We start from the raw sequence: 10,378 nt of genomic DNA, 5'->3' as shown, positions 1-10,378 counted from the left end.
CTACATTTACGTTAAAAAAGCTAAACATAACCAGCGAGTTATTTCTCAATAATTATTATCACCTCAGTGCAATGGCTCATAGTCACAACCATTAATATCTTCCTCACTTTAGCATCCTGCCCTCGACTTTCGTCGCGTTCAACGTGCTGGTAGTGTTTTTTTTCTCTGTAAAGAAAGGACTGTCATGCCTTTTAACAGGACGGAAGTGTATATCAACCTTGTTAGAAAATAATATGTGTGATAATACTTCTTCATTGTTTCTCTCCTTATTTAAGTCTCTTTCTCTCTCCTCTCTTTTCTTTCTTCTTACTCTACCTTTAGCTCTCTGATCTCCCTTTCTCTGGAGACTAGGATATCTTCAGTATCGTGTTTTCGGTTCTGCAGATTAGACTCAGTCTCCAGCTACTCCTTCATGTCCTCGTCATTGTAAGGAGAAGACATCATAGGGATGTCTCTGTCCTAAAGGCTTGAGAGAAGGCAAGCGCATCACAGGCAAAGAAAAGAGGAATCGGCACGACCACAGTAATTCATTCGACATAATAAAATCACTTTTAAAAAGGAGCTAATGCATTTTGTAAGCAAGAAATTGTCATCGTGTGCCATTTTTATTAGCCAAATCTGCAATTTTTCTTTCGTTTGGAATAGTGAGGTTCCCCACTACAAGGACTTATTCAGAGTCCAGGTTCTCCAGAAAACACAGTATATACACAACGCTCTCTCACACTAACTCTCTCTTCTTAACTCTTCCTCGCTCTTCCTGTGCATACCTTGAGTAATACTCATAATCTCCTCTACCTTCATTCTCGGTCTTCCTTCAGGTCTCTGATCCCTTCTGTAGGATACACTGTCTAGCTATTTTTTACACGATCTCCGCTCTCTTGTCTTGTATTTGGATGAGTAAGGAAAAAAAAGTATCATAAGTGACGAAAAAGACCCACAAGGAAATGAACTCTCTCTCCTCTAACATTTACCTCCTCTCTCTCTTCTCTCTGTCTACTTGTTCATGTATCTATACTAATTTCTTGCATCGTCTGCTCATGCTTGTGCTGAGCTGTATAAAGGTTAGTGGAAATAATAGGTGATCATAAGTTGCTCAAAAAAAGAACAAATGAAATTAACTTTCTCTTTCTCTCTCTATCTTCTTTCTCTATCTATCTATTTACTTGTTCATCATCTAACTAATCTCTCTCTTTTTCTGCTCATGTTGTTTCCCTAGAGAAGGAAGTTTGGCAAGCATATTCATTATTGCCCTCTAACATGATTAACAAGTCTTTCTCCTTCCTGACCATTGTCGTGTGGATAGCGGGAGAAACTGATAACCACGAGAATAAAAGGAGAATTGGCTGTCGTAAAAAAAAAAGAAAACCCAAAGCGGATCAAAATACTTATGAAAGATTAGCCGTCACCAAAAACCCTTTACTTTTTTGCTTTCCATTTCATTCCTAAGTGACTTCCCTAGTTCACCCCATCTCTCCTCATCTATACATGTCTGCCCTGTCTGGGACTATCCTGGCTTTCTGCACATCTCCCAGTCCACACCAAAAGAAGCGGAAGAATTCATAATGGATTTTAGAAAAGGTTTTCGTTTGATTAATTAAGATTAATAATATAAAGGTTGCTATTGTTTCCCCTTCATTCCGCTCTGATCATACCCCATCGTTTTCATTATCCTTTTGATTATCTGTTTTTTTATAAACCTTTTCTCTATGTGAAAACTCACTCAGCACTTGGATTTTCTCTTTTGCTATTCTGATCCCTTTCCTTCTCGGTTTTATTGCTACCCTCCCTTGCATCACGTGTTTGTGTCTGAAAGTAATCCAATATTCAACAGATAACATGCATTAGCATGTTATGTACTCATTATATTAATAGAATCAAAATTTAGAATCCTTTGGTGATTTGTACAGTTGCTCTCAGCGACCATTGGCACTGCCCAGATAACCATGCACAACTTTGGAAACCAATTGTTGGTTTGACAGAGGAAGGACCGGAGTCTGACAATCACAATCTATTACCATGGACCCCCCACGCTTTGGAAAAGTTCCATGCCACGGCTCTCTTGGGTGGAGAAAGATCTCCGGCATCAAGTCCGCGAGTCCTCCTTCCACTCTTTATTCTTATTGTAGTGGAAGCCCAAAGTTCGTCACCATTAAAATTGTAGGGATGCCTTGTTGAAGCTGCTTTGTGGAGGGCGTGTCGCCTTCACCATCTGCAGCGTCCACGTCGGCCCCGCCCTCACAAGGACTTCCAGCACTGCAGTGTGTCCCATCAATAACCTGCACAGTGCATTGCTGTCCTTCCCTGAAGGGTAAACTCTTGACTGTTGACTTGTCAATGTTTAAATGTTACTATTCAATGAACACTTGGGGTTGGGGCAGGTTAGTTGTGGTGGATTCAAATGGGTTCAGTAATATGTGAGGAGGTGAATGGAATTTTAGAGGGTATAAAATAGGGCTGATATGTGTTTTTGTTAAGGAAGTTAGTATATAAAGCTAGTGATTGGTAGGAGGATGAAATATGAAAAATTGGATTGTTGAGGACAATCTATATATAGATATTTATATATAGTGATTTATAGATATTGTTTGTACAGATGCAGTGATTATTGAGATATATTATTTAGTGGTTGGTGTTATATATATAATAGTTATTGAGGGAGATATAGATAGTTTTATTTTTATATTTAGTGAGTTTTATAGAGATTTAGATTGTTGTTTTGAGATTTTTTTAGATATTTAGAGTGATTATTGATAGTGAGTGTTATAGATATTATCTTTTAGTGATTTAATACAGATTTAGTCGTTTGTCTATATATTTATATATATTTTAGTTATCTCAATTGAGTTTGTAGAGTGTGTGCAACGTTTTTAGATTTTTGCTTAGTTAGTGAGTAAGAGATAGTAATTATATATATATTTAATAGATATATATATTTTTATATTTATATTATAATGCCTAATTTATAATATAGTAATATATAGATGATTTATATTTATATTTTTATTGATTTTTATTATTAGATATATATTTATATGCCTATATATATATATATATATATATCATATTGATATACGTTATATATTTATATTATATATTTATATATATTTATAGACATATATATATATATATTATATATATTATATATATATAGAGTTTTATATGTTTATATATATTTTGTGTCTGTGCTTTTGTTATTTATTTATCTCCTAGTTTATATATAGATATTTTATATATATATATAGTTTTTATATTATAACACTACCACTAAAGAAAGGAGAAAAACTTGAGTCACGGTTCGAATACTTTCGGTATTTTTCATTGGAAAGTTATCACTTCTAGGCGAAGCTATTCCAATAAAAATGTAATTGAGGAAGTTCAATTTTATGTACATGTATATATATAGAAGGATGACGTAGGGACATTGGGCTGCTATCAGGTCACAGAAGGTGGTTTATGGGATTTTATGGTGGGATTAGCTTGTCTTGACGAAATTGGGACGAGTGGGTTGTTCAGCATCCACAATGGGTAACACTGCAATTCATTAGTGTGGTTTATTGGGATCTTTTCTAATTAAAAAGCGATGACAGCTTATGGCTGTCAGACGACATTATGACGATTGTGGGTGTATTTACTACTTTTTCATTGGTAATCCCTGACTTTGACCGGATATACGCTGGGGGTGAACGAAACAAGTGCATTTGTATTTCCTGGCCGGACCCTTAACTTTTCGCGTTTGGGGTTTCACCTTTGGTCTCTTGGTTTGTGGACAAACTCTCTATAAACCGTGGCCTAATGTAGTACTTCGGTCATTGCTTGCAAGGAATAGCCGCGCCCGGGGTCTATGTGCCAGAAGAATGTGCCAAGAGTTAGCGTTGGAAACGCTTTTGTGTTGTATTAAGTGCATTACGCTTTGGCCGTGTAGGGATGTGTACACGTATATCGAGGTCAAATTTTTTAAGCCGCTAACTACGCTTGTCATCGAGCGTTGGTATGATTGACCGGAACAACGATAGTGAAGTTAGGGTTCCATAGCCTTTCGCGTGTACTTTAGTTGTGTGGATATTTCGGTGGTCGCATCAGATTTAGGTAGGGGCGTGTTGGGATTAGGGAGGGGGTAGAAAATTCGCTAGGGGGGAGCCAAGATTATGTCCCCCGTTTATAAAAATGATCCAGAATGGGTTGTACTATAGGGAATAGTGATTTTATTCTTTATCTAGTTACTAAGCTCGTAAGGAAAGTATACTTGATACGACGAGGCGAATGAGGGATTTATTGGTATATTAAAGGATGATCTCGGAGTATGAAAATTAAAGGATAAAAAAACTAATAATTGAAGATTTTAGCATCATGCGGGGGGGTTTCCAGGGGGTGTTTACCGTTGTAAATAACTTTTCCAAGACCCGTGTTAGGTTTTGTGGCTTCTGTTGAGCAGTTATATCGGGGTATGGGCAACCCAGATTAGGGCTACCAAGGAGACCGTTGTATTTTAGGGTAAGAGCCATGGGTGTGGTTGGTGTCTGTTTAATTTAGTTAAGACTACGCCAAAAAATCGTCGAACGTAAAAATAAATAAAAACGTAACTCAATCGATTATAAATCCGAGACTGTTGTTTACGGAGCAATATATGAAATTAAAGATCATTCAATCGTTTATCTAAAACAAAATCGCGCGCGCGAGGGAGTATGGGCCGGAAGGAGTGTACGTACTGCTGTTCATTTCAAGGTATAATGTCGATTGGTACAGGTTCCACCCTAGTGCTTAAACTATAACATTAGAGGATTGTCCGTTTGGCTGCTGTTTTATTGCTCCACGCAAAAAAGTTTAAGTCAGTGGATTAGCAGATCGCATTGTCCATCGTTCAAGGGCAATATTGTGATGCACTAATCGGACCTTATGGGAATCTGTCATAATGTGGAGATGGGCACTCATGGATGTTTAAGTTCATTAAAAAATTTCTTGTACAGCATTTAAAGGGGATATTTTCCGTGTCGTGAACAGGGAATCTACATCTAAAACTTACAAGTATGAATGTGCTGGTGGCGGTATATTACGGACTTTATCTTGTAATTCAATCGAATTGCGTGATAATATGACCTGCTCGAAGAGGGGAAAGGAAAATAGAAACTAGAATCGGTGTGAATATAAAATTAACTAGCTAGCGGCCATGACGCTTAATGCAGCGGTAAACTGAGTTGATCGACGAACGCGAATATAATGGCGGGTGGTCTTATTGAGGTAAGGGGTTTACGTAATTATGAGTTTTAGGGCCGAGACATAGAAGAAATTATGGAATAGACGGATAAAGTCGGAAACGATCCCGAAAAAAAAATTTTGGATGGGGCCATTTTTTGCAGACATTACGTTCTAGGAGATTTCTACCGAAAAGACTCACCAGCTAACCAGAGGGGTAGGATTTCGAACGAGTTTGATTGGTCGTGGCTGTCATTTAGGGAGATGAGCTTTCTGGACTTTATCTACTTTTTCTAGGATGACAACCGCCCCGCCTACTACCTTTTCCGCTCTTGGTGAATCTCTAATTAGAGTTACGTTTAAGCGACTGATAGCTAAATAGTAAACGCCGAGGCGATATTAGACCATTTATAATTCATCAAATAAATCGAGAATGGGATTTAACATAACTCCTTAAGGTTGATAACATCTGGTGTTATACACTGATTTAGTTTGGCAATGAGATTGCGAAGGGCCTGGGATATAATCCAAACAGTTATCTTGGATGGGTTTTGACCCAAATGATAATCCAATGCTATATAAAGTTCGGTTTCTAGCGGAGATAGATAAGTGTATATGAAGTTAAAGGTTTACATTCGAGGTTCGGTGAGAGAATTAGTTCAGTAGTCACAAGGCGACTCCGTTGTGTGCAAATATTGTAAGTTTATTATTGAGTGAAGCTTTGTTGAACGACGCGACTTTTAAGGGGAGTGGGTAGTTCGATTTGAGCAGCTTACGCCACATGAGCATGCAATAATTTTTGATCCGGGGGTGTAACTTCTCGCAGTGTCTCTAAGCTGAACCACGGACTTTATGGAACGAATCCTTAACATATAATTTAGAATTAACTCAACGAATGACTAACTCGTATTAAGTTTTTTAAACGATGGCCCTCCAATAACGAGAAAAGGTACGCCTCACTCGGAATTAGCAAAGTACTGGCCAAGGATGGGGGGAACTAACTGGTCTTGGGAAGCAATACTGGTAGAAAACCTGAACTGGTTTTTCCTCTCTGGAGGAAATCTGAGCTGTTCATACTGCCAAAAAGGGCGTGCAATCGCCCCGCCCCTCCTCCGGGCAAGTGGCGAACTCGAAAAGACAGGAAGAAGGAGACCAAACGTGGCTCCATGATGAATCAAAGATCACAAATGTTCACCTTGATGATTTATACTAGAATTGTTTTAGAACGTAAAACTTACTGCGACTCCCTGATCAAAAGTTTCCCCATACGTTTAGATCTCTTTATTGTACTTGTTCGTTTATGCGTCTCGAAATAACGTCTTTTCTTTTGAGGGGAGAATTTTTATATGCACCCAGACTAACGGTGTTAGCGATGGGTAGTGTTTTTAGGCCGGGTCCTGGCGAAGTTATACATGTATTGTTCGGTCAGGAACCTCTTACTGCCTTTCCTCCAGCCGGCGCGATTATGGTTTGATTACGTTGATGATTTTTTTCTATGTGGCCCTGTTAACAGTCCGGTTTTCGACGATTTTTTTGCGTAGTCTTTTCACCTGCGGTACCATAATATTTCAATTGTAGACTGTGGGGAATAAATGCTGTGATAAAATTACCCTTTGTATGTTATAATGTTGAATAAATTTCATCGGGTTTGTAGTTTAAGTTTTCAGTTTACCGAGAAAACCATAATGTTGCTAATTTTCATCATTTTTTGCATATCATCCTTTATCCATTAAAGAAATCAGTTGCCTCGGCTATGTTTCTTAGAGCATATAGGATCAGTGATACATGAATTTATTTTAGGAGAGAACTTAGCATCAGTTATGGAGTCTTTTAAGATGCTGGGTCTACCTAAGTTTTTCGTTAGAACCAAGAACATTCATATGCGAGATCCAATTTTATTCAAAAACTAATGTCTTCACGCGTAAGGTATAGGTCCGATAAACTTAACTGTTGTTCCGGCAATCAGTCACTCGATGACGGCGTCAGTTACCCTTTTAAAAAAAAGTGGACATCGAGTTAGTGTTCACTTACCCTAAACAATTGCGCGGTAAAATCTTTGAATTTTAATTAAAACACCAACATCGTCAACGCTACTCCATCTGGTAACTTCTTCTGGCATTTACGCTATTCCCTTGCAAAGAATGTCGAAGTTCTACATTGAGTTTGATGAATCGGGTAGAGAGTTGGAAAAAAAGAGCCTAGTGACATAAACGCCCGAGTTAGGTACGCAGAGGGAATATATGTTGTTTCGTTCACATGCCGTGGAAATGCCGGTCACTCAATTTTAATATTAATTTTAAATTGGCACAAATTAATTCCAGTTTAAGTTCACCAAATCGTCTAATGCGATATGAATGAAAGAAAATGCTGGAAAATAATCGCTTTTAATTTAAAAAAGATTCCATTATTATAAATCTTTGGAGTTTGCTGGTCAAATGGGGTTGGATGATGGTTTACCTCCTTTTTTTTCTCTTTTTTTTGATACGGAGAGGAGGAAAAAAAAGAAAGAAAAAAAAGCTCCTTTTTCCCTAGAAAATTAATTGACCCTTTAAACATCCTTCTGTGACCTGAGGACCCTTTGTCCCCCCCCTACGGGCCCATCTTTCTAATATATTCTTGTCTAAATATACTTATCATTCATCATTTTTGGATATAGCTTTCGCCATTGTTGTGAAGAGGAACTTTCATTGAAAAAGTTCGTCAAAATAACGACTCGCAAGTATTTATAGATCTTTATCTCCTTATTCTTTCTAGTGGCAGTGTTATTTCATTTCTACTTGTTATGGTGCAGCGTCTAGCCTAAAAGAGATGCCACGTTAAACTTTAAACACTTAACTACAATTTGTGTGTTTTTTTGTGATCATCATGATATATTTAATATTACATATTACTATATATATATATATAATACAACAATAATATGGTAGGCCTGAGCAATAGTAATATGCTATGGGGTGGCCTATATCGTAAATATTAATATTGGGTATATATATATATTAGTATGTATATAATAATTATAAGAATTAAGTATAAGGTTCTCTAGTAGTATGATTATAAGTTAGGGGATAATAGGTAGTATAGTATATTATATACTTATAAATATTTTTGACAATTTTAATTAAATATAGTTAATATATATTTAAATTGATATATTTTTAATAATATATATTTCTATAAATATGTTTATATTATATTATATATGTCTTATAGTATTTAGTTATACATATATATATATATATATTAATGAATATATAATAATAGAAATAAGAATTGATAAATATAGGTGCATATACAGAATATATATAAAAATATAGAGTAATATATATATTATATATATTTAATATATAAATATATATATAATATTTAATTATATAAGCATTGTCTGGTGTGGGACAGTCTTATGGTATATTTCGTAATATATAAGATGAATGATAGATTAGAAAATTATAGTGTAGTTATAGTTTTTATATAACATTGTTAATAATGATTAGGAAGATCTAATATAATATTATTATTTTTATGTATATTTTGTTAGTATATTATTGAGTTTGTAGTAAAAATAGGGGAAATAGTTTAAATATAGAGTATATAAGTATATAGGAAAGTTATGTGATATTGATAGTAGTGAGAATGTGGGATTATTGTTTAGATTGTGTTTTTTTTTGAAGTGGCATGTGGCGTAATAATCTTCGGTGATTATGTAGAGAGTGAATATAGATAGTATTTCATTTTTAAATAAATATATTATTATTATATTTTGTTTATGTATTTAGATTTTGCTTATAGTGAGTAATATATGGTCAGAGGTTTTTATATAGTGTGTATTAAGTTGTGAGGTTCTTCTGTGTCTATAATAGTAGGTAGTAAATGATAGTAGGTATTTACAATTAAAGTTTTTATTTATATGAGACAGTTGGTTAATAGTGATATTAGTTATGTATATAAAGGATATGAGATTATATATATATATATAGTTATAAGATGTATCAGATTATAGATGTTTAAGTGGAATTCTAATGATGCGTGATAAATAGTAGATAATATATAGTATCATTTGTTAGGTGGAGTATTATTGTGAAAAGGTGAGTATGTTTGAAATTTTGGATTATTTTGTGTTATTAGGTTTGTGGGGTAGTTGGTTTTTTGTTGGTGTATGGGGTTGTTTATTTTGGGGTTTTTGTTGGGGTGGGAAGTGTTGGTGGTGGGTTTTTGAGGTTTGTTTTTGATTGTGTAGGTGTGTTAGTGGGGGTTTTAATGGTTTTGGAATGTGTTTAGGTATGTTTATTTTAGTAGGTTTGTTATAGGGAATGTTGTGGTGAGGGTATGGTATTTTTGTGGTTAGTGTAAGTTTATATTTGTTTTTTTTGTTTTATTTTATTATTATATTTGTTGTGTTTTATTGTTGTGGTTAGTTTGGTTGTTTTTGTTTGTTTGTTTATTCATGGGGGTGGGGGGGGTGGTGTTATGGGATTTGTTGGATTTTGTTATTTGAGTAGAGTGGTTGTGGGTGTCTGTGTTAGTTTTTTGTTGTGTTGTTTGTTTTTTGTGTGGTAGGGTATATGATTGTTTTTAATGTGATAATTTATAATTAGATAGAATATTTATAGAATAATATTATTTAATTTAATAAAAAAAATTTTTATATTGTGGTGTAAATTAATTAGATAATAGAAATAGATGAAATTTTTGTTGTTAGAATATTAAATAAATTATTTATATTATAATATTGATGTTATATTTTTTTATTTTATAAATTTTTTTAGGTATATATTAGAAATTTTATTTTATTTTTATTATAAATAAATAGATAAATAGGAAATTTTATTATTGTAAAAATAAAAATAAAATAAAAAATAATTATAAATTAATTTTAAGTTAAAAAAAATTTTAAAAAAGAAAATTTAATAATAATGAGTAATGTGATTAAATAAATAAAAAGTGAATTAATAGTGTAGAGTAGATATATAAATAAATATATAAAAAATTTTATTTTAAATTAAAAAGATTAATATAAAATAAATTACTTAATAACATATAGTTTTTGTAAAAGTTATTAGATAGGGTTATAATGTAAATATAAATTATAATATTTTATTATTTTTTTTATATTATTTATATAAATAAATATAATGTTAATTTAATTTTTTATATATAAATAAATTTTTAATATTTATTTTTTTAATTTGAA

This window comes from Penaeus japonicus, unplaced genomic scaffold (assembly GCF_977035675.1).
Source record: "Penaeus japonicus unplaced genomic scaffold, GWHDUDI00000001_assembly GWHDUDI00000036, whole genome shotgun sequence".
NCBI lineage: Eukaryota > Metazoa > Arthropoda > Malacostraca > Decapoda > Penaeidae > Penaeus > Penaeus japonicus.
The sequence above is the reverse complement of the archived record's forward strand: the minus strand, read 5'-3'. Positions refer to the sequence as shown.